The sequence below is a fragment of the Phascolarctos cinereus genome, unplaced genomic scaffold, assembly GCF_003287225.1.
Source record: "Phascolarctos cinereus isolate Bilbo 61053 unplaced genomic scaffold, phaCin_HiC Scaffold_4;HRSCAF=312, whole genome shotgun sequence".
NCBI lineage: Eukaryota > Metazoa > Chordata > Mammalia > Diprotodontia > Phascolarctidae > Phascolarctos > Phascolarctos cinereus.
The window spans coordinates 448,449,738-448,473,767 of NW_027555847.1; the positions used below are offsets into that span (position 1 = coordinate 448,449,738).

Here is a 24,030-nt window from a genome sequence, read left to right on the forward strand (position 1 = left end):
ACCTACTTCCCAGGGTTATTCTGAGAGTCAAATCAGATCAAATTTATAAAGCAGTTTGCAAAATCTCAAAGTTCTATATAAATGCTCCTCTTTATTTATTGGTTTGTTTGTTTGTTTGTTTATCCATCCCTTTATCTATCTATCTATCTATCTATCTATCTATCTATCTATCTATCTATCTATCTATTTATTTATTAATAGTAATAGTCCACTGTTAAGGATGACACAAGTTCAAATATAGCCTTAGACACTTACTTGCTCAACGACTGTGGGTAAGTCCCTTAGTCCCTGTCTACCTCAGTTTCCTTATCTGTAATATGGGATTAATAATAACACCTGCCCATAGAATTGTTGGGAGGATCAAATGAGATAGTACTTGTAAAACTCTTTGCATACTTTCAAGCACTATCGACATCATCATCATCATTAACATATGTTCTTGAGACATCTTTTTAAATTGACTACAAGCTCTCCCTAGACATGGGCAAGGACAGCTAGGTTGGCAGAGTAGATAGAGCACCAGGTCTGGAGTCAGGAAAACTCAGCTTCATGAGTTCAAATCTGACCTCAGATTTTCCAATGTTACAAGTCTAATAAAGACAACACTATATATACAGGTGTATAAAAAAAATAAATGAGATGATTTTATAAGATTAGGAAAGGTTTCATGTAGAAGGTGGGGTCTGAACTGAGCCTTATAAGAAACAATGGATTCTAAAAGGCAGGGGTAAGGAGAGATGAGTGCTATATGAGAGGAGTACTGAGAAAGCTAATTTAACTAGACCATGATACATGTGAAGGACAATAATATGTAATAAGGCTGGAATGTTAGGAATAGATTAGGTTGTAGAAAGAAAAAAGCCTTAATTGTCCAATAAAAACACTTGTATTTCATACTTGATGGTAATAGGGTGCCCCTGGAGTTTATTGAGTAAGGGAGCTGACAAGATTAGATCTGAGTTTGTATGTCAGAGACTAAACTTGAACTTGGGTTTTCCTGACTCTAAGGCAGCTGTTTCTCTCTGCTGTATATGTGTGTATATGAAGTATGCTAATAAAATAATAAGGCTGATTTCTTTCAAAAATAGCTCTCGTTTTAAAAAGTCTCTGATATCTCACTGTAGCAGCTAGATGGCTATTCAATCCAGAAAGACTCATCTTTTTGAGTACAAATCTGGCCTCAGACACTTGCTAGCTGTGTGACCCTGGACAAGTCACTTAACCATATTTGCCTCAGTTTCCTCATCTATAAAATAAGCTGGAGAAGGAAATGGCAAACCATTCCAGAATCTTTGCCAAGAAAACCCCAAATGGGATCATAGAGTCGGTAGACTGAAATGACTAAACAACAGCAATAAATAACTCCCTATTGTTAATAGGATAAATTGTATACTGATTAATGTCATTTAAAGTCTTCTGATACAACCTCAACCCAAAAATCTCAATTCTTTTCTTTTTTTTTTAAGTCTCATTTCCTTACAGTTACATTGTATATATAATGGTAAAGTAAAAACAGATTAATCATTCAACGTGCATTTCAGTGCCAATTGTGTGAATAAGAAAATTAAATAACATACGAAACAAGACAATATATGACATAAATTCATTGTGTGTTTTATAGACTTTTATGTATGCATTTATATGTTGGAGAAACTCATCCAATGAAGTGAAGATTTATTGGGCTGCCAGATGCCCCGTGCATCTTTGTTTCAGCCAAATGCAAATATGCTAATCCATGACATGTTGTTAGCATTCTGTTGACTTGATTTGACATTACTGCACTGCTTACTACCAAGGTGGATAATTAAACTGCATTTCACACTAATCTTTGCAAGAGAGGAGATTTCATTATCAGGTGCTATATTATCTTCATCCTTTTTTTTTTTAAAGCAAACCCCCAGGTTTGTTTTCCTTTTCTTGTTTACAATTCATATTCTTAAGATATTTTTAATTTCAGCAGAAAACATGATACAACTGGATAATCATCAGTAATTTTTGAATATTGAATTATGTTCCTGTATTTGAGAGGTGACTGAAAGTGCTATTAATGACTATTGTACATATTCTTTTTCTTTTCCTTTCAGTGAATTTTATATTTCCTGCTTCATATTTAGTCCTGAGCCTGTCAAAATTCAACGGCTTTGTTTTTTTTCTGGTTGATATGTACAAGACAGGCTCATGACTATACACATGTTATCATCCATGCAAATTCATTCACTGCTTTATTTTCATCTGTCAGTAAAGATTGTGACAGATATATAAATAGCAGCTTTTTCTCTAAGACACCAAATTTAAAATATTAAGAAAAAAATGAATTGATATTGCTTTTAGGTATTAATTATTTAGAGATTTGATGTTAGAGCAGTATGAGCAGAAGCTTCTCAAATGTATTTTCCTAAGGCAAGATCTAAAATGAAAAAAAATTCAGATGATCACAGAATCATGGAATTAGAACTGGAGGGGACCTTAGACATCATGTGGTGCAACTTCCTCATTTTTGTATTTGAGGAAACTAAGGCCACAGACCCTAGAGTTTTGCCTAATGTCACACAGGTATAGGATTCCAACCCATGCCCTCTGACTCAAATCAGTACATTATCCTTCCTTCACACTATTCTGCTGCCATTATCTCTCTTTAAAAAATCATATTTTTATTTATTTTGTTAAATATTTCCCAATTATATGTAAACAAATTTTTTAACATTCATTAAAAAAATTTTTTTGAGTTCCAAATTTTCTCCCTCTCTCTTGCCCCTCCCCCACCCATTATTATGGCAAGCAATATGGCATTAATTTTACATTCCACTGTCTCTTGAAGATGGTTTCTTTACGTGGCTCCCCCTTTTTCCCCCCACTAGATTTTAGAATAACTTTGCCCAGGGTCAACAATTATGGTTTTATTTTTGCATGGCTTATTTTTACATTACAGCCTGAATGATTCTATGGCTAATGTGCAATTGACATAAGGAATTTTGGTGCCCGGCTTAAAAGTGTTCACTCTGAATAGTTGAGTCGAAAATCGCCTTCAAGGAATTATGCTGGGTAGTTTAGAAAAGGACAGCAACCATGCCACAGTGACTGAGAATAAAACAAAGCACTGTAGCATAAAACTCCCATTTGGTTGAATGGTTTCTGTCTACCATAGTTCTTAACCTTTCAGACTGGCTGACTTATTTGTTAATAGTAGCATGTCAGCCCCTGGATTTATTATACAACTTTCCTTTTAATAAATAATAACATTTTCAAAATTGTTGTTCTCCATAGCATTTATAATAAACAGCTCTGGGCTGACAGTGAGCATTCTTATCTCATACTGTTTCGTAGCCACAGGCCATTTGGCATTTGGATACTCTTCTTATGTATTTTCACAGCATCACATATCCTGAAAACAGTCAGCCCTGGATTAGAATAAACTCTCTTCTTCCACATTAAGTATTGAGAGAATTTTTTTCCCCTTTCTGCTTTTCTCTTACCTTTCTCCCCTTTCCTCTAATGGAGTTGCTGGTTGTAAGGACCTCCAGTCTGATGTTCTGGGCAGCTAGTCATAGGCATTTCCTGTTATAGATGGTTGTGTTAGCTCCAGGGAGTAATAACTTCAGTAGCAATGTATGAAATGTGCCCATATCATTGTTGCCTGTATTAGATTGCAAATAATCACATGGCAAGAAGGGTATCTATTTCACTCAACTTGTGCCTTACCCAACATATAGTGGAGTGGGAGAGACAGATGAATTCTTGATAAGAGGTTTTGGTGATGATAAAACAAACATGGCTTTAGTTCTGATCTAACAGCCAAACTCTGACACAGGGATGGATTTGGAAAGGATAATTGCTCTCTGGCCAGATGTAAAACTGAGCTGTTTGTGGGTAAAATTAACCCAGTCCCTTGAGAACAAAAGGGATGAGTAGTTATTTATCTTTGTCCATTTCAGTTGGAAATTGTTATAATCTCAGAAAAGAAGCAAAGGAAGACACCTCTCATAAATTGTTCTTTGGAGGTTTGTAAAGAATACCAAAACTCTTGTGAAATTAAGAAGTCAACTTTTTAATGAGTTAAAATGTAACCAACTTTTTCATTCATTCTCTGCATACTTACTGAGCGTATAAAGTATTTGTACTGTTTGTTATTATGTAAAAGTGTAAAATATGCACAGGTATATTATACAATATACATGTATGTATACACATACATACTTATGGATATACATAGATATAGATAGAGAGAGATATGAAGCACCATCCAATTTTTGTCTTAACTGTACCATACACACAATATATCCTTGGTTATCTATGTCTTTTTTTTCTAAACTTCTGTATTACCTAAGATTTTAAAAATGTGAAAAAGTAGGTGTGGGGGAGGGAAGAGAAATCTATGTTAGACTTCTTTTTGAGTATTTTCTCTTTTATTTCAGTAAATATTGATTAAATACCTGCTATTGAAATAAATTCTGGAGATTTCAAAAACTAAGTTTAGCTAAGACAAGGTCTCCTTATGGATATTAGTTTTTCTTCATTCACCAGAATTGTTGTAGTCCTATGACTCAGTTTATCAGATTGAGAGATGGTATAGGAGAGCCTGGATTTGGACTTAGGAAGAACTATGTGAATCCTGCTTCTGGCAGTTATTAGCTGTCAGGTGCTTTTGGGGTTTCTCACTTCTTTCCTGGTGTTCATATTTGTGGAGGAAAGGAAAGGAAAGGAAAAGAAAGGAAATAAATATTTATATAGTGCCTGTTAGGTGCCAAGCACTGTGGTAAGCACTTTAAAGATATTATCTTATTTGATTGTCCCGTTAACAACCCTGGGATACAGGTATTATTATTAGTTTACAATTGATTAATAATTAAATTGTTAATTTAATTGACTAACAGATTAAAAGACTTGCCCAGAGTTACACAGGTAGTAAGTGTCTGAGGCTGGATTTAAACTCACGTTTTCCTGACTCCAGTCCCCATATGCCATCTAGCAGCCTACCATACATATATTTTATGTCACAAAATAATAGCTGCCATTTATATATTCCTTTACAGTTTGCAAAGTACTTTACAACCTCATAACAACCCTCAGAGGTAGGTACCCTAGGCATCATTCCCATTTTATAGGATAAGACAATTGAGGCTTAGAAGTCAAGTGACTGTCAAGGGTTGTTCAAACATTGAGTTTCTGAGGCAGCGTGTGGATGCTCAAGAGCATCCAGAGAAGTTTTGATCAAATTCCAGCAGAAGTGAAGAATGATAAATGGCTACTCATCTCTTTTGATCTCAAAGGACAAGGGTAGTTTTACCCATAAATAGCTAAGTTTTACCTCTGGCCAGAGAGCAATTTATCTTTTCCAGATCTCTCCTTGTCTCAAACTCAAAACCTTTATTTTTCCATCTATTGCCAAGTGCAGGGCTCTTTCCACTACAGCACCAACCCAAACCTAAACAGGAATCCCTTTGGTAAATATACTGGACAAGGGTCATCCAGTCTCTGTTTTAAGATCTCCAGTGAAGGTGAACCCACTCTCCACTGAGGCAGCCATCACACTACACACCACAGAAACATCAGACAGTCGTTCTTCGAGGATTCCTGTATCTTGCTATGGGCACTGCCAGTCACTGCCACTCTACCATCCTCCTACGTGTACCCCCAAATAACATACTCTTACTTAGAAGAGACCACAGAGGTCTCTTCTAATCCCCAGTCTAATCTCTACCAGAACAAGAATATCCTCTACTCCCTCTCTGACGAGGCAGCTAAGTTCAGCAAGACCAGAGTTCAAATCTGGCCTCAGACACTTACTAGCTCTGTGACCCTGGGCAAGTCACTTAGCCCTGTTTGCGTCAGTATCTTCATCTGGAAAATGAGCTGGAGAAAGAAATGGCAAACCACTCCAGTATCTTTGCCAAGAGTACCCCAAAATGGGGTCGTGAAGAGTTGGACATGACTGAAATGACTCAATAATGACACAAAAGCCTAAGTTTCCTTACCTTTAAAGATGGAATTAATAATGGTACCTATCTTGTCTGGTTTTTGTGAGGATCAAATGAGATAGCTCTGTGACAGTTAAAGGTTTATATAAAGGTTAACTGTTATGGCTATTATGTCAATTCTACTTGAAAAGCTCTAATAATGGAGGCCTTCTATCATGTTTTTGACAACTCTGATTGTTAGAAAATTTTCCCACTGCTCCTTGTTCGGCCCACAGGGGCCAAGTGTAAGTCTCCTCCCAATTCATGTTACATTACTTCGAATACTAGTTTTTGTCTCCCCTTGAGACTTCTTCAGCTTAAACGTTCTTTAATAGATCGTCATAAGGCATGGTCCCCAGGCCTCTCTCATCTTCCTCATCACCCTTCACTGGATGACCCTCCTTGCTGGCCTTCACATAAGCCATTACATCTGCATTCTCCATGCTTTGGAACATTCCTTCATCACTTCTGCTTCTTGGAATCTCTGATTTCCTTCAAAACTTAGCTTAAGTGCCACCTTCTACTTATAGCCTTTCCAGATCTCCCCAGCAGCTGGTGCCCCCAAACAATTTTGTATGGCAGTGATTAATAAATGCTTGTTGACTGTATAAAACTGCATGTGCACACATCTTCTTTGTTAGACCATTAGCTTTTTAAAGCAAGGGCAGATTCCATTTATCTTTGTATTCCTAGCACCTATTACAGTGCCTGGCATATAGTAGGTAATGAATAAATGCTTCTTCATTGGTTGGTTGGACAGGGTTACCGTACAGATGAGCTGGGTTAATAACGGAGGAGAGATAGTATTTAAGAATTAGTGGATGGGTAAGCGCTATATTCATATAACCAAGGCGTGCATGAGTTAGGGCTAATAATCCTGCATTATGATTTCAGAAAGCTTTCCTAGTGTTAATTTTGCAAACCCCTTTATTCTCTTACTCTAAATCTGTAGCTATAGCCCATAACTCCCCAGAGCTACCTGGAAAAATCACATTACACCCCCTTCACACACACACACACACACACACACACACACACACACACACACACACACACACACACACACACACACACACTCCCCATCCCCCGCAAAGTGCATTTTTGTCTCAGGTGCCACTCATCTTGGCTTCTCTGCCCATTCACCTACCTCTCTGGGTAGCCCCAATCCTTTTTGATACATAGATTCTTCTTTCCCAGGTTTTCTAACTGTTCTGATTTACTTTGATACACCCCACAATCACAGGACAGTTCCTTCTCTACAGTGTGCTTCCCACTTCCCTGCAATTCAGTTTTGGAAGACCAAATTTCTTGCTAGTGATTTAGGACTTCATGGGATAATAGATTTAGAACTGCAAGGCTTTTTAAGAATCATGTAGTCCAATACTTTAATTTTACAGTTGAAGCAACAGAGACTCATAGATGTTAAGTGACTTGACCATAGTCACATAGGAGCCAGAGCTGGGATTTGAACTCAGGTCCTCCAACTCCAAATTCATAATTCTTTCCACTGCATCACCCTGTTTTCTCTACTTTTCTTCTTTTAGAATGTATTTTCCCAAGTTTGTAAAACCTCTCTGTCCTTAGGAGTTTCTTAGTTCTGAAAAAGCTGACCTCTTAGGTATCTCAACCAGTCAGTCTTGACCATCTCCTCTTAACCTTTCATTGTCTTTGAAATTGTCTTTTGTCTCTTAGTACATAGCTACCTTGACCAAAAATTCGACTCCTGGACCTAGGCCTTCTCTTGGAGAATGAAGCAACACATGTTTCTCTAATTACTGAATATTTTAAAAATTAAATATTAAATTCAGTAAACCTTCTTAAAGCACCTATTGTCCTGGGTATTGTGTATCTACTGGAGATAGAGAAAAAAATGAAACCAGCCCTGACTACAAGGACTGTGTGTGTATTTGTCTGTTATGTGTATGTGTGTGTGTGTGTGTGTGTGTGTATTTTTTGTTGTTGTTGTTAGGGATGGGGTGGGGGGAGAATACAACAGGAACACAGATTAGTGGGCAGCTAGGTGGCAAAGGGAATAGTGTGCTGGGCCTGGGGTCAGAAAGACTTTTCTTCCTGAGTTCAAATCTGGTCTCAGATACTTACTAGCTGTGTGACCTTGGGTAAGTCACTTAACCCTGTTTGCTTCAGTTTTCTCATCTGTAAAAGGAGCCACTTTCACCTATGGTTCCAAGAAACTGTAGCATGCTCAGAGGCCACACGTTGGTAAAACCATCTCAGCAGGCAGGCTAAACCAGATTGAGAGTAATCCCTAACCTGTAGGCCTCAAACCCTTTGGTGAGTTGGGGGATGTCTATCCCAAGCATGTGAAGACTCGTCCTGGGAGAATGGGTGGACGAGAACAGTCTGTTTCGTGAAGGCAGGTGAAGCAGGCTCTGTGGAGCTAAGCTTAGGGCTTGGTGAGACAGTGAGGACACCAAGGTCACCCACTGCATCCCAGGTCATTGCCAGTCATCTTGACTTTTGTCTTACCACTGGACTTTGATGACTGTGGAAGAGAGCATGAAGCTGAGGACTTTGTGCAACTCTGCCTCACTAAAATACAATTCATGCATGAGTCAAGACATCACTCCATGATGTCATTGGTCCTCTTTGAAAACAAAGGATAAACAACAATGAAATGAGTTGGTGGAGAAGGAAATGGCAAACCACTCCAGTTATTTCTGCCAAGAAAACCCCAAATGCGGTAACAAAGAGCTGGTCATGACTGAAACGACTGGACAACAGCCACACACACATAAGTGAATAAAAGTGTACACAGAATAATACAAAGACATTTCAAGCAGCAGAGAGTGCCAATATTTGGGAGAATCTGGAAGGGCTTCCTGTGGGAGATGAACTGTGCTTTCATGGAAGTTAAGGATTCTTAGTGGCTGAGTAATGCATCCCAGACATGGAGTGTGAGGAAGGAGTAAGAGGGAAACCATCCATCTGCAAAGGCACCCAATCAGGAGAGGGAATATTGTGTACAAGATATAGCTAGTAAGTCTGTTTGAAGGAACATACAAATGGAATGTGAATGGTTATGGAAAGGACAGTTACAGAAATGTGAAACAGAGGACAGTATCCAGTCAGCTAGCATTCATTAAGCACCTACTGTGTACTATGCACTGTTCTAAGCATGGAAACTTTAAAAATTCCTTGCTTTTATTCTGTTACTTTGTTTGAGCTACTCAGCTGGTATGGCCTTTGTAGGTTCTGATTCATTCCCATTAAGTCCCTTTCCTCTGTGTATACCCAGCCCATGTCAGAAAACTTCACAATGGAGACACACTCATAGGACTAGCTAAAAGGTTATGATTTTTCTTCACAATTTAAATTTGATATGTTTTCTGCAGCCTAACATTTCCATACCTACCCCCACTACCCAATTTTTGGAGCACATTTTCAACAAAAGCCTTTTTTTCTTATCCCACTCATTAGCATTCTTTCATCAGCCATTCTAGAAATACATTTAAGGTTTCAAAGGAGAAGTTTTCAATAAAATGAAATATCCTCTGTCCCCAGGACAGGTGGGATAGTCGTCCTTGTACAAATGCTATGTAGGACAGAATTTTACAGCAGGAGTGGGGAGGAGTGATTAGGGACTCAAACTGAACTCTTAACAGATGTGTGGTTTTCTTTTATTCAAAATACATCTTACATGTCTCTGAATTCTTATCCTGAACATTAAAGAATTCAGGAGCTGGGCAAAGATTCATTTGGCTGGCCTCTTAACAAGGTTCTTTCCCTTAGTCTTTATGCAGTCAAAACTCCCTGTCACTTCAATGAGAGTTGTGCCTGCAGGCCTGTTGGATTGGATCCATTGTTAGACAGCTTCTGAAGGACCTGAAAAGAGGAATAATAACGGGAGTGATTTGAAAATAAGGTTTCTCAAGTCTAGAGAATCTGTTGCTTTAGTGCCTGGACAGATTTTGTTCTTAAAGACAATTGTTTTATTTTTATTGGTTGTTAGGAAACATATAACACAGATCTTTTTATTTAAAAAAAATTCCCTATGCGAACTGCTTTGGGTATTAATGTTAAGTAGTCATTCACCAAGCACTTAGGGTGTACAAGGTACACGGTGTACCTTATTGGGCACATGGGCGTTCCTTACTCTAAGGAAATCCAATAGGTGAGAATCTCAGTATGTAAAAAAGTTCTTTATAGCTATAAGGAAGTATGCTATGTAACTATGAGTCATTACACAAAAGATTTTAGGGACTGCTCTTGATTTTTCAAAAGGATTCACCACAGCAGTGCTTTTAATAGCAAATTTCCCTCTGTACACTTAAAATAGGATTCATTATCCAAAAATTCTGTTTAAGTGCCAGGCTTCCAGGAGTACAGCTTTGGCATAAATTAACCTTGCAACTTGCCAGGCTTGCACAGGTGACATACTGTCAGATCCAGGTTGTCATCCTGATGGGTCACGTTAGGGGTCGCCAGGAACTAGAGACCAGATAGAGGCCCAGAGACAGATAAGTCAGTCAGTGGGTGTCAGAGACCATTCGGTGGGTGGATCCAAAGAAGCAGGTCCTGGGCAATCAAGAGGTCTGGCCGTAGGCAAATGGAGGTCCCGGCAAGCTAGCTGACCATGGGTCAGTCCAGCCAATAGGCAGAGGTGCAGGTAAGGAGTGAAGTTGGTAACAGGAAAATTGAGAAGAAGGTAAAAGGGGACCCAGTCAGAAGGACTGAAATTCAGGAGTAGGATTTGCAATGTAGACCAGTTGTTTGGCTTAATAACCAAAATCATCACACTGATAAACTAACCTTCCTCATTAAGATACTGATTTAAGAGATGTACACCAAACATTCTCTGAAGATGAGCTCTTGAGACTCTTCCTTTTTCTGGAGAAGGAGATACCAGCTATGTATAAGACTGGCTAGAAATATGTTTCAGGCTGCGTCTCTGAAGAGAAACCAGTTGCTATGGTTTTTGAGAAAAGCTGAATTGATTCAAATAGCTGACTACTATGTTTTCAAAATAAGGAGTTGCTTAGCTGAATTCACCTACTTTTTGCTATTTCTTCTCAGATGCATGCATAGGTTTGACCACCTTACTATTGTTTGACCACCAAATTTACCTGTTGTGATCATAAAATGATAATGTGCAAAAAACATTCTAAACCCTTGATGCCCTAGATAAGTATAAGTAGTGGTTGTATTTATTCCTGTTGATACTCTGTGTTCATGATTCTCCTAGAATGTAAGCTTCTTGAGGGCAAAGGCTGTTTTTTGTTTGTTTTGGGTGTTCATATCGCCAGTGCTTGTCATAACACCTTGCGTGTGCGTGGTGTGAATGAATGCATGTTGAATTGAATTTAATTAACAACGAGGTGGGTAAGGTATGATTCAAAACTGAAATATCTGACAGACTCCTGCACAGGAGGTCAGGTTGCAGTTACTGGAACTAGGTTAAAGGGATGACTATTAATGCTGAATTGATACTGAGTCAGTAATGCAGTTATTAGCCTGATTACTTGAGGTAGGGGATGTCTTATTCCTCCTGCCTAAGTAAGTAGATTGGTCCCAGAATCCTTGGCAAAGCTGGACTTCTAAGTGGGGTTTAAGTGGTCCCAGTTTGGGAGGTTAGAGGAATGTAGGAAAAGGAAATTAAGCAATTTGTTATTCACACAAATTTGCTCGTTATTAAAGTTGTCCTTTTTTGTTTACTTATTTTTCAATTCTTGTCTTGTTTTGCAAGGCAATTGGGGTTAAGTGACTTGCCCAGGGTCACTTAGCTAGTCAGTGTCTGATGATGGATTTGAACTCAGGTCCTTTTGACTAAAGGGCCAGTGCTTCATCCACTGGTGCCACCTAACTGCCCCCTTATTTTTCAATTCTTAGCATAAATTGCTGTGTAGCCACGGCATAAGCAAGTAAGCTACGTTGAGTGCTTTAAACCAATGTCATCTAGTAGAAGAATTTCAAGTCAAAAGATCTGATCCTTCCATGCCCAAACTAGTAGTGCCCCCTTCCTCCCTATCATGTGCATATTCACATGTGTTTGTGTATGTATATGTATATGTGTATATGTATATATGTGTGTATATACATTACTTATATACATATAGTCCCCCCCCCAGACACTTGAGATAAAGAACCACTGATTTTTTTTTTGTATCCCCACCAGTGCCTAGCTGTTTCATGTGTAAATGGCCATGTTGGCGCTACCTAAATCCTGGAAACCATTCAGGTCCTTTCAAAATCCTTGAGCAAAACAGAAGTAACAAGACTGTACCACAGAAGGGACGAGTTCTGCTGCCTTTCAGATCATCAGAATAAAAGCCTCAAAACTAAATGTTTCACAAATGTGTTCTGATGCATTTGGGGCTTTTTTTTGTTCCACTTTCACAAGACATAGGTACTATATAAATTTGAATTGCTAAAAATAGCCTTCTTCTAGAGAATGTCTTATACTTAAGCTGATTTTGAATCATAAGAGGCGATTCTCTGGATGTGGGCAGTTTTGGCACATGGCCATTTCATTATTAATTCAAGTGCCTATCACAGTGCCTTACACAGACTTCAGTAACAAGGACCTGTGGTTTCAGCAGCGTGGGTATTTCCCCCACCCATAGAGTTGACAACTCTTCCATACTTTAGTTAGTGGATATTTGGTGTAGCCATAAACAATCATAACCTGTTGGCCAGCCTTCTCATGCTGAGCCTCTCCAAACTGTGATATGCTGATTCCTAGTACATTGTCAGTCCTTTTTTCAAGTCCTGTTAAGCTTGGTCCATACTTCTAGACATATATAGCCTTCGAGATCTCAGTCATCTCCACACTGAAGATTAGATTAGGTTTTAAATGCAATTTCACAAATATTTTCTTCTGTGAGCGAGGCACTTTCCTAATAATAGCTGGGTATAGAATAGGAAGGACAAAAACATAGATTTCCCCTGTATAAGCCCCTTGTTGAATTGAAACATAAAACAGAAGGGAGAATATTTTGACTTTTGTAGAAAATTCTTTAAAAAAGAAGCTTTTAAAAATCTTACCTCACAAAAAGGTGTCAAACTGAGACCGTAGCCAACCACAATAGAACATTTATTTAGCCCTTAATATGTGAAAAGCATTTGTATGTGTTTAATAGTAAAGTGTCTTAAATAACATTAATAGGTATTTTTAGTTCTCATCTTATTGCATCCAGTAACGTCTTTTAAAAAAGCAACACTGAACATATGGATGTTAGAATTGATAAATAGATAAACTGTTTATTAAGTGTAATTAAGTGCTAGGCACTCTGCTAAACCGTAAGGATACAAGTAGAAGCAAGCAAGACTGCCTTCCAGGAACTTACTTTCTAAGGGGAGGAAGGGAGAACATTTAAAGGGCAGGTAGAGACCTGGTTTCAGGCAGGATACGGTGAAAGCTCATCTATCAGCACCAAATGACTGAGAATCAGAGTCTGGGACTGGGGGAGTATAAAGGGAGGTGTTTTAAGGAGGAGCAGGGTGAGGGTGAGGCACAAGGGATGGAGAATTGCAGATGATGGCCCATGTGCAGGTAGAATGATGAAGAGATGATTAGGAAGAAGGATTGAAACTTCTGTGACTGGTAGATTTTTTCTAGGCTTCTTTCACTCTAGCCATGCAACTTTTAAAAGAACACTAGTGAGATACCATGACATCTTTTACTAATACCTATTCCAATGTTGTAGTGGAAAGTACACATGTCTGGGAGTCACAAAGACTTGGATTCAAGCCCTGGCTCTGCCCATAATAGCTGTGGCACCTTGAGCAGGTCACTCTACCTCTATGGGCTTCAGTTTCCTCATCTATAAAAAGTGGCAAATGTGATTATGTCTGGAAGGTCCCTCCAGTTCTACCATTCTGTGAGCTTGAACATTCTATAGAGTTGCTCCAAGGCAAGCCCGTTTTGAAAAATACTGATTTTTCTTTATTGTAGCTTTTCAATGGAGGCTTTTTTAACAAGAAGATTATAAATGATATTCTTGGTTAAGTGTAAGTTGAGCTAGAGGTGCCTTCTGATGTCTCTGAGACCCTGTGATAGTGAGTCTCATTTTGATCATCAGAAAATTTTTCCTTATAGTCAATTTAATTCCTTCATTTTGTATTTTAAGCCCATTTCTTCTTGGTCTGTCTTTAAAGAATGAGGAAGAGCTGATCACTTTATTCTGTGTAAAAAGCCCTTCGTGCCTTAAAGATATAAAACCACTTCCTCTGTCTTCTCTTTTCCATTTTTAGTAGTCTCAGTGAGATTTTTTTCTGACTCTTGTAACATGTTCCTGTCTTTCATCTAAATATGCTCTGAGTTTCCCAAATCCCTAGATTTTTGAGGTTGAAAGTTTTGATCCACCTATATTTACCACTGTGTTTCATGCCTGAAATGAATAAATGTTCAGGAATACGTACTTTAAATGAGGCAGCATCATGCCTTCATCATCTCTCACCTGGATTATTGCAACAGGCCTAATCCATCTCCCAGCCTCATGACTCTCACCATTCTACATCAACCTCAACATTGCTGCCAAAGTCATTTTCCTTAAGCACAAATCTGTCCGTGTGATTCCCCTGTGCAGTCAAGTCCAGTGGCTTTCTGTTGCCCCTTGTGATAAAATATAAACCCCTCTACTTTTTTTTTGGTGAGGCAATCAGGGTTAAGTGACTTGCCTAGGGTCACACAGGTAGTAAGTGCCAAGTGTGTGAGGTCAAATTTGAACTCAGGTTCTCCTGATTTCAGGGCTGATGCTCTATCCACTGGGCCACCTAGGTACCCCAAACCCCTCTACTTTTAAAGCCCTTCACAATCTGTCCTTGGCCTATCTTTCCAACCTCATTGGGTATTACTCCTCCTCCAAACTGGCCTATTTGTTCCTTACACAGGATGATCTATCACTCTCATTTCCATACCTTTGTCCCTGGCTGTCCTAGATTCCTACAATGATTTCCTCCTTACCTCTTCCATCTAGGATCCCTCTTTTTTTTTTTTTTTTTGGTGAGGCAATTGGGATTAAGTGACTTGCCCAGGGACACACAGCTGGTAAGTATCATGTGTCTGAGGCCAGATTTGAACTCAGGGTCTCTTGACTCAAGGGCCGGTGCTCTATCCACTGCGCCACCTAACTGTCCCAAGGGTCCTTCTTTTAAGATGCAACCCAAACACCATCTTCTTGAGAAGGCTTTCTAGTTCCCCTCAACTGTTAGCCCCCTGCCCCAACTTCCTTGTATTTGACTACTTTGTACATATTTGTATTTATTTCCTTTATTATTATTTTAGATAAATTTAAAAATGCATTTTTTTGTTTTCCTCATTAGAATGTAAGTTTCATTATATTGTTTCGTTCAGTCATACTTTCCCCCAGCACATAATTAGGTTCTTAATAAATGTTTGTCGATTGATTAGTTGTTGATTGATTAATTGTTGTTGGATAGTGCATATATGGCCAGTATGGCATAGCAGGAAGACCTGGAATTTAAGTACCTCCTTAGACACATAGTTGATTTGATAGTGATTTGTGACCCTAGAACATTGACTTAATTTTTCGGTGCTTGAGGTAACTCCCTGATTTTAAGTTGCAGAGATGACAATAATAATAATCATAATAATAACTAGCACTTAGTAGTAGCTGCTGTGTGCCAGGCACTGTGCTAAGTGCTATAAAATATTATCTCATTTGATCCTCATAGCCAACCTGGGAGGTAGGTACTATTATCCCCATTTTACACTTGAGGAAACTGAGGCAAACAAGTTAAGTGAGATGATGCTGACCTACATTGATAAAGGAAGTTTCCTTATCTTGGGGTTACCCTATTAGTGAAGTCATACTCCCAGTCCTTATCCTTGTCCCTATGTATTTTTTAATTGGCATGGTGGATAGAATGCTACAGTTGAAGACTAGAAGACCTAGGTTCAAATTCCGCCTTAGAAAGTTACTCTCTTTGTGACTTTTGGCAAATTATTTAACCTTTCCCAACACAAGGAGGCTAGTGACAAAAAGAGAGGATTCATATATACACAAATATTGATAAGCAGCAGTTTTTTGTAAGTAGCAATGTACTGGAAACAAAGTAGATATCCATCACTTAGGGGAATAACTAACAAATTGTGGAACCTAAATGTAATGGAATATTACTGTAGTATACAAAATGGTGAATATGATAAATTCAGAAGTATGGGAAGACCTATGTGAATTGGTGCAAAGTGAAGTAAGCAGAACCAAGAAAACCACATACATGATGACTACAAGAATGTAAATGAAAACAACAGAAGCATTGAAAGTGAATGTGGTGAAATTATAATGGCCAACCTTGGTTCCAAAGAAGTATGAGCCGGCATTCTCCCAGCCTTTTTGTAGAGGTGGAGGTCTATGATATGGAATGTTGCATTTAAAGTCAGATGGGTGTGTGTGTGGGGGGGTGAGATTTGTTATCTTTTCCCCTGCTTTTTTTTGTAATCTTTGTTTAAAAGGATAGCTTTTGGAGAGGAGGAAGGAAAATAAATACATTGGGAAATGTGCAAAAAGAAAGCATATCAGCAAAAATGAGGAAGGAGGAAAGGAGTGGGAAGGAAGGAAAGAAGAAAGGAAGGAAAGAAAAGAGGGAAAGGAGTGAGGGAGATCCTCTTTTAAAGTCTAATTCACTTCATTCTGCCATATGGTTTTCAGGTTTTTTCTTTAACAATTATGTGTCTTAATTTTCCTTTATATCTCTAGTAAATTCTTAAAAAGAGAAAGATCTTTCCGGTTCTCATCTTGCCCTTTTCCCAATTTAAGTTTAAGATCACCAGTAGACCTAGAAACCAAAGTTTTATTTCATGCAGAAAATTGGAATGCTTTCAAGTGCCATGAATCATTTATTTCTTAAGTGGTTCTTAAATTGTTGGTGGCTAACAGGATGTTAAAGTAGGGAAGGAGAGGAACTGAGTTGAAAAGTATCCCAGTAATCAGAAGATTTTATTTAAATCTTGGCTTAGAAACACATTGGCTTAGAATACCTACTCTCCTTAAATCTGAATGTAGTTTCTGCTAAGGTTATATCCTTTCTTTTTGGTTGTAGTTATTGCCATGATTTTTGACACCTCTCTAGGAATCTTCATTATAGATTGTATCCCCGTTGTCTAGCCAATGATGAAGTTACCATAATATCAAAAAGAGAAGCGAGGCTTTCTAAAAATTGTATGGGAAAGGAAGAGAAAGGGAAAAGGGCAAAACATTTCACACCCATCCACATGGTGTGCGGTGCTCTTCATTGTGACTACATATATAAAACTAGGTGGCTGTATGGATAGAATACTTGGCCTGGAGTCAAGAAGACTCCTCTTCCTGAGTTCAAATCCGGCTTCAGACACTTCCTAGCTGTGTGACCCTGGGCAAGTTACTTAACCCTGTTTGCCAAGAAAACTGCAAATGAGGTCACGAAGAGTCGGGCATGACTGAAAAACAACTGACTTTAAATCAATTCCAGGAGACCTGGCTTCTAGCTCTGGTTCTAACACTATCCGTGTGGCTTTGGGAAAGTCACTTACCCACTGTGGGTATCAGTAAAATGAAAGTGTTGGTAATCTTTCAGTTCCTTTTCAGGGCTAAATTTTTGTTACTCCGGTTAGGCATCTACTCTGACAGTTAATCACTAATGGAGGGATTCTGTGCTTGTCCAGAAGTATGAGTGAAGTGGAGAATCAGTGAAAAGAATGTTTTCTCTTCCCCATCCTTATTCTGGACACATTATCATACAGGCCGAGATGAAGCAGATCTTGGGTTTATATTACATACTTTGATTGTTACTGGCTTTTGTTGCTGTTCAGTCAGGTTGGATTCTATCGTGACCCCATTTGGGGTTTTCTTGGCAAAGATACTAGAGTGGTTTGCCATTTCCTTCACCAGTTCATTTTACAGATAAGGAAACTGAGGTAGAGTTAAGTGACTTGTCCCACAGCTTGTAAATGTCAGATCTTCTTCAACTCCAGAGCCAGCACTCCATCCACTGAGCCACCTAGCTGCCCTGCTGTCACTGGCTAGAGTGAAACAAAGTTTTCGTAGGGTCATAGAAGATGAGAGAGAATTAATTCTGAAATTGGTACCATTGGCAGATGTAGATTCTAGAGATTGCTATGATAGACTGCTTGTCCAGAAAGGCTATTTTATGTCATGCCTTCCTAGTGAAACATTTGCTTAGATTAGTGTCAGATGTTTTATTCATGGCTCATTAGAAATGTTTCGAAGTGGTCCTCAGCCTTGCCCTGGAGAGTCCTGAGGAGGAGTGATCATTCTCATATGATCTTACATGTAGAGATGGAAGGGACAGGCCTTCTGAGACAACTCCCTCATTCTGTAGATCAGAAAATTCAGAGCCAAAGTTTATTTGATTTGCCCAAGGTGACACAAATAATAACTATTAGACATCTACTTTTCTCCCTGATTTCAACTCCTGGGAACAAGACGCCCCTCCTAGGTTAAGCTGGTCACCTCTAATATCATCACCATGCTTCTTAACTCAGGCCTTGACTGATACTGCCTCCCCTCAGCCTCTTCTCCCTTCTGATTGTAAGGGTGGAGAGCAGAGTAACAAACTCCTACCAATGCCTTCCTTTCTAGAGGGCAGAAACTGGACTTTTGGGCTCACTCCACTCTGCCTATGCTGTTCTGCCTGGTTTCAACTCTAAGGAACAAAATTCCTTAGCATAGTGCCTGGCACATAATAGGCACTTAATACATGTTTATTGGATCTGATTTGTAGGACTTTTACCTAAATCTTCTGACTTGAAATCCAGTGCTCTTTTCCTTATGCTATGTGCGTCAGTCTTAGTAGTCTTAGGTGAAGAGTATATAGAAGAGGTGACACAGCTAAGTGTGCAGTGGATAGAGTTCTAGGCTTGGAGTCAGGAAGACCTGAGTTCAAATTTGACTCCGAGAGCTGTGTGACACTGGGCAAGTTACTTAACCCTGCTTGTCTCAGTTTCCTCATCTGTAAAATGAGCTGGACAAAGAAAAAGCAAACTACTCTAGTATCTTTGCTAAGAAAATCCCAAATGGGGTCATAAAGAGTTAAACATGACTGAACAACAACATATGGAAGAGAAAGACTTTGGTGTATATATGTGTATACGCACATACATACACATACACAGAGATATACCTTGAGATCAGAGTTTCTTAACCTGGAGTCCATGAACTTTTAAAAATTTTTTGTTAGGGGTATTTCAGTATAATTGGTTTCCTTTGTAAACTCAGCCTTTTTATTTTATTCATTTAAAAACAATATTCTGAGGAGATTATAGGCTTTATTAGGCTCCTCTTAAAGGGTTCCATAATACACAAAAAAGTTTAGGAACCCTTACACATTTTTTTTCTTTTAAAATAAATTCTAGCTAGCTCACTCCCTCCTTTGCACCAGCCAGCTGCCCTGTCACTGCCGATCTGCCCATAGCCCAGAAAAGTCACCTGTGGTCAGCTCTGAAGAGGGCTCTGCAATTAGCTCTGTTGTTTATCCACAGTTGCATCTGACAGTGCTATTAAGCCTTATCCTCTGCTGCTAGGTTTAGTTTCCTATTCTCTGGGGATGTTTTTCGTCAGTACACACCACTGAAACACTCATTCATGAACAGCAATTTGTTTATGGTGATAAAATAAAAAAAAACCCTACAAAAAGAAATTGGTAATGGAGAGTCTTACTGAATGATGAAAGCATTGCAGGATCACGTATCCCCTTGACCTAGCCAAACCCTGCACTCACCAACTAATGATGGCAAAACACAGAAAATCATCACTGCCAAATGGTGATCTAGTAGAATTAAAAAACTTAGTAAATAGGGCCTTATTTGTCAGAAGACTGGAGTTTGGTGTCAGAGCGTTAGATTTTGGCCAAACTAATAGTTACTATTGCATTTGTCAAGTTAGAGATTCAGGCTCGATATTGAAATGCTAGTCAGAAAAAATGAATATGCAAGATATGCATTATCTCAAAAGGCACAGTACCATTCTCCAAACTCCAGTGGAGAATGGAAAACATATAAAAATGGTTGTTCATCAGTTCTCTTTTTTGAAGTGATACCTTTTTTCGTCTACGGGCTTTTGGAACTGTCTTTGTGATCACTGTGTTGATTGGAGTAGCTAAGTCTTTCATAGTTAATTATCCCTACAATATTGCTGTTACTGTGTGCAGTGGTCTCCTGGTTCTGCTCACTTCACCTTGTATCAGTTCATATAAGTCTGCCCAGCTTTTTCTGAAACAATCCTGCTCCTCATTTCTTATAGCACAATACTATTCCATCACAATCATATGTCATCACTTGTTCAGTCATTCCGAATTGATGGGCATCCCCTCAATTTCCAATTCTTTGCCACTACAAAAAGAGCTGCTATAAATATTTTCGTACAAATAAGTCCTCCCCTCCTTTTTTAAAATCCCTTTGGGATACAGACCTAGTAGGTACCATTAACTTTTCAAATTGCCATATCATGCTGTTGACTTCATTGAACTTTCACTCCTCTAAAACTCCATAATTGCTTTCATACAAATTGCTGTCTATCCACACAGCTACTCCATTTTGGATTTGTGAAGTGGATTTTTTTTAAGACTGTATGAGATTTTGCATTTATTCTTTTTTTTTCATTTATTCTTATTAAGTCCCATAGTAGTCAATAAATAATAGCCAGTGGTCAATAAATATGTATTAAGTGCCTATTGTATTCCATCACAGTCATATATCACAACTCGTTCAGCCATTCCCCAATTGATGGGTATCCCCTCAATTTCCAATTCTTTGCCACTACAAAAAAAGAGTTGCTGTAAATATTTTTGTACATTTTCCCTTTTCTTTAATCTCTACCTAGTAGTGGTATTGCTGGGTCAAATGGTTTAAATAGTTTTATAGCCCTTCGGGCTATGTATATAGTTCCAAATTGTTCTCCAGAATGGTTGGACTAGTTCACCAACAGTGCATTAATGTCCCAATTTTTGCACATCCCCTCTGTTTGTGATTTTTTTCTGTCACGTGAGCCAATCTGACAGGTATAAGGTGATATCTCAGAGTTGTTTTAGTTTTCATTTCTCTAATCAGTGATTCAGAGCATTTTTATGTGACTATTGATAACTTTGATTTCTTCTTCTGAAAACTGTTTATATCTTTTGACCATTTATCAATGGGGGAATTTTTATAAATTTGGCTTATTTCCCCATGTATTTGAGAAATGAGGCTTTTATCAGAGAAATTTGCTGCAAAAATATTTTCCCCCAGTTTTCTGTTTCCCTCCTAATTTGGCTGTATTAGTTTTGTTTCTGCAAAAGCCTTTTAATTTCACATAATAGGAATAACCTATCTTATTTCTCATAATCCTCTCCATCTCTTATTTGGTCATAAACTCTTTCCTTATCCGTTGATCTGGCAGGTACGTTTTTCCATGTTCCCCTAATTTACTTGTAATATCACCCTTTATATCTAAATCAGTTATCCATTTTGATCTTATCTTGGTATATGGTATGAAATGTTAGTCTAAGCCTAGTTTCTGCCAAACTGCTTATTAGTTTTCCCAGCAGTTTTTGTCAGATGTTGAGTTCTTACTCCCAAAGCTTGGATCTTTGGGTTTATCACATGCTAGATTACTATGATCACTTACTACTATGTAAATTATATACCTAATATATTCCTCTGATCCCCTCTGTTTCTTAGCCAGCACCAAATTGCTTTGATGATTACCATTTTGTAATATAATTTGAAATCTGGAACTGCTAGGGCCGACTTCCTTCACATTTTTTTTCATCGATTCTCTTGATATTCTTCCAGATGAATTTTGTTACTATTTTTTCTAGCTCTACAAAATAATTCTTTGGTAGTTTAATTGGTATGGCATTGAAGAAGTAAATTAATTTAGGTAGAATTATGCTTTTTATTATATTGGCTAGGCCTACCATGTCCAATTAATATTTTTTCTAATTGTTTAGATCTATCTTTATTTGTGTTTAAAGTGTTTATATAGCCCCTGGGTTTTTCTTTGCAGATAAACTTCCAGGCATTTTATTTTGTCTACAGTTGTTTCGAATAGAATTTCTATTTTTTCCTGCTCGTTTTGTTGGTAGGATATAGAAATGCAAATGATTTATATGGGTCCTTATCTCATATTAAAGAAAAAAAAATGTTCTAATTAAGTGAATTAGCACAGATTGAATGAGTAAGACTGCATTCTTCAATTTCTGGAGTGAAAGATTGAGGCTGGAAGTTAAGCTGTACTTATTTTCACAAAGAGTAAATTTTGCAGAGAGGTTTTCATACATTCCAAAGAGCACAAAGCCTTATCAGTTACCGTAACATTACAGCTTGTAGAGTAAAGCCAGATGCAGAATATAGTCAAAGGAAGGGGACATCAAAGACGAAGCAGCTGGTTCACTCTGAATTAGTTTGGGCCTTCAAGGTCAAGCACATTCAATTAAAAACAAAAACAGAGAAGACCTCCTGGCTTAAAATAACATTAGGATTTCTCATAGTCGCTTGTCTCCTCAAAGTAAAACTTACTGCTCAATTAAGAATTAGAAATTTTTACGTCTTTATCATTTGTTGTGAAGTCGATACTTTGTATGTAAGTATGAGACTTTCTATTTTTCCCCTTTGAGTTTATTCTTATTAGATTAAGCCCAGTTCTCTGGCTTTTTAAAATCCTTTTGGATCCTGATTCCATTCTTTTTAAAGAAGGAAATCAGCCTGCACATTGAGAAACCATTTAATTGTGGCAAAAATATGAACATCACACATTCTATATAAGTCATTGCCCAATTATCTGTGTTCTCCACATGTACTGGAAGTGAAATCCTCAGAACTTCTGTGGCAGACTAGTTGTGGAGGTCTTAAACTCCTGAAATTGTCCCTCTCCTCACCTCCTTAGTGCCCCATTAGCATCCATACAGCCATACTCCTTTTTCTGTCCCTTGTGTTATTTACATCTTACCTTATCTCAGCAATTTGTCTTGTCTTATTTCCTTTGTCTTATTAACTACCTTTGCCTGTTCTATCTCTTCTGCTCCTTCTTTTTCTTCTCCTTCAGGTCCTTCTGGGTATCATTTGTGCCTTCCTGTTCTCTTCACATCCCTCTCCTTGTATTTTCTTTCTCCTCCTCAAGTCCGCTCATTTCTACCCCAAAATTCAATCTCAGATCTTTCTTTAAAATTCCAAAATCCTCCAAATCATCTTTCCAGTTATTTTTCCCATTCTCGTAACTTTAGCTCAAGCCTTCTCCTCCTGTTCCTTCTCACATATGATCTTCTCTGTAGGAAGCTAGAAGGAGACTTCTTTAATCATATATGTGTATGTATATATATATATATATATATATATATATATATATATATATATACACACACACACACATATACTTACATATGTATGTATGTATATATATTTATCTTGTTAACTAGTCATGTTTTTTTAAACCCATTTGATAAAGTATAGATTTTAAAAGTTACATTTACACCAAAAGACTTCTTTATGGGTCAGGGGAGGGGTCAGCCTAGATAATTACCTCATGATATTAAAAAGACTTCAATAAAAGGACTTCCAGGAAATGAGTTAGTCCTCTACCATGAGTACTCTAGAATTGAGTTCACTTTCCCCTAGACCCTCTATGTACTGGTAGACAAATATGTCAGAAACTTTGAGGGGAATGTTGGTATCAACTGAACCAACTACATCACTATAATAAATACCTTGTCCTAGTAGCTAATTAAGTCTGGCTTACTAATTGACATCAACTTGCAATTGTGGTGGTAAGCGTGCCAGTCGGGGCTCACGGGCTACTAGAAAGGACAACTCCAGCCCTTTAAGGTTAACTTGAGGATGCTAAGGGAACCTTGTAGCCAGCCTCCAGTGATCCAACCTGCCAGGGCAAATGGAAGTTTGGGATAGTTGCCTCAGAGCATGTGCTACACTCCTATTTTAGATAGTCAAGAATGGTTTTTGGCTTTATCGCTTCCTTAGTTTTCCTTTTACTTTGAATTGAGAATAGGCATTTGAAGAAAATTTTTCTAGCTATTTCACAGTTCTTGTTGTGAATTATTTATGACTTGGATCATGGATACTTCCTTCCCAGATTGCATCTAGTGTAATAGAATGGTATGATTTGCC

At 38.1% G+C, this 24,030-nt stretch overlaps 1 protein-coding gene across 4 annotated transcripts in view; it reads left to right on the forward strand.

The window, feature by feature from the left end:
- The window catches only part of PAG1 (phosphoprotein membrane anchor with glycosphingolipid microdomains 1), a 222,047-nt gene that overhangs the window by 14,713 nt on the left and 183,304 nt on the right, over positions 1-24,030 (forward strand). The gene's annotated exons all lie outside the window — the stretch shown is intronic.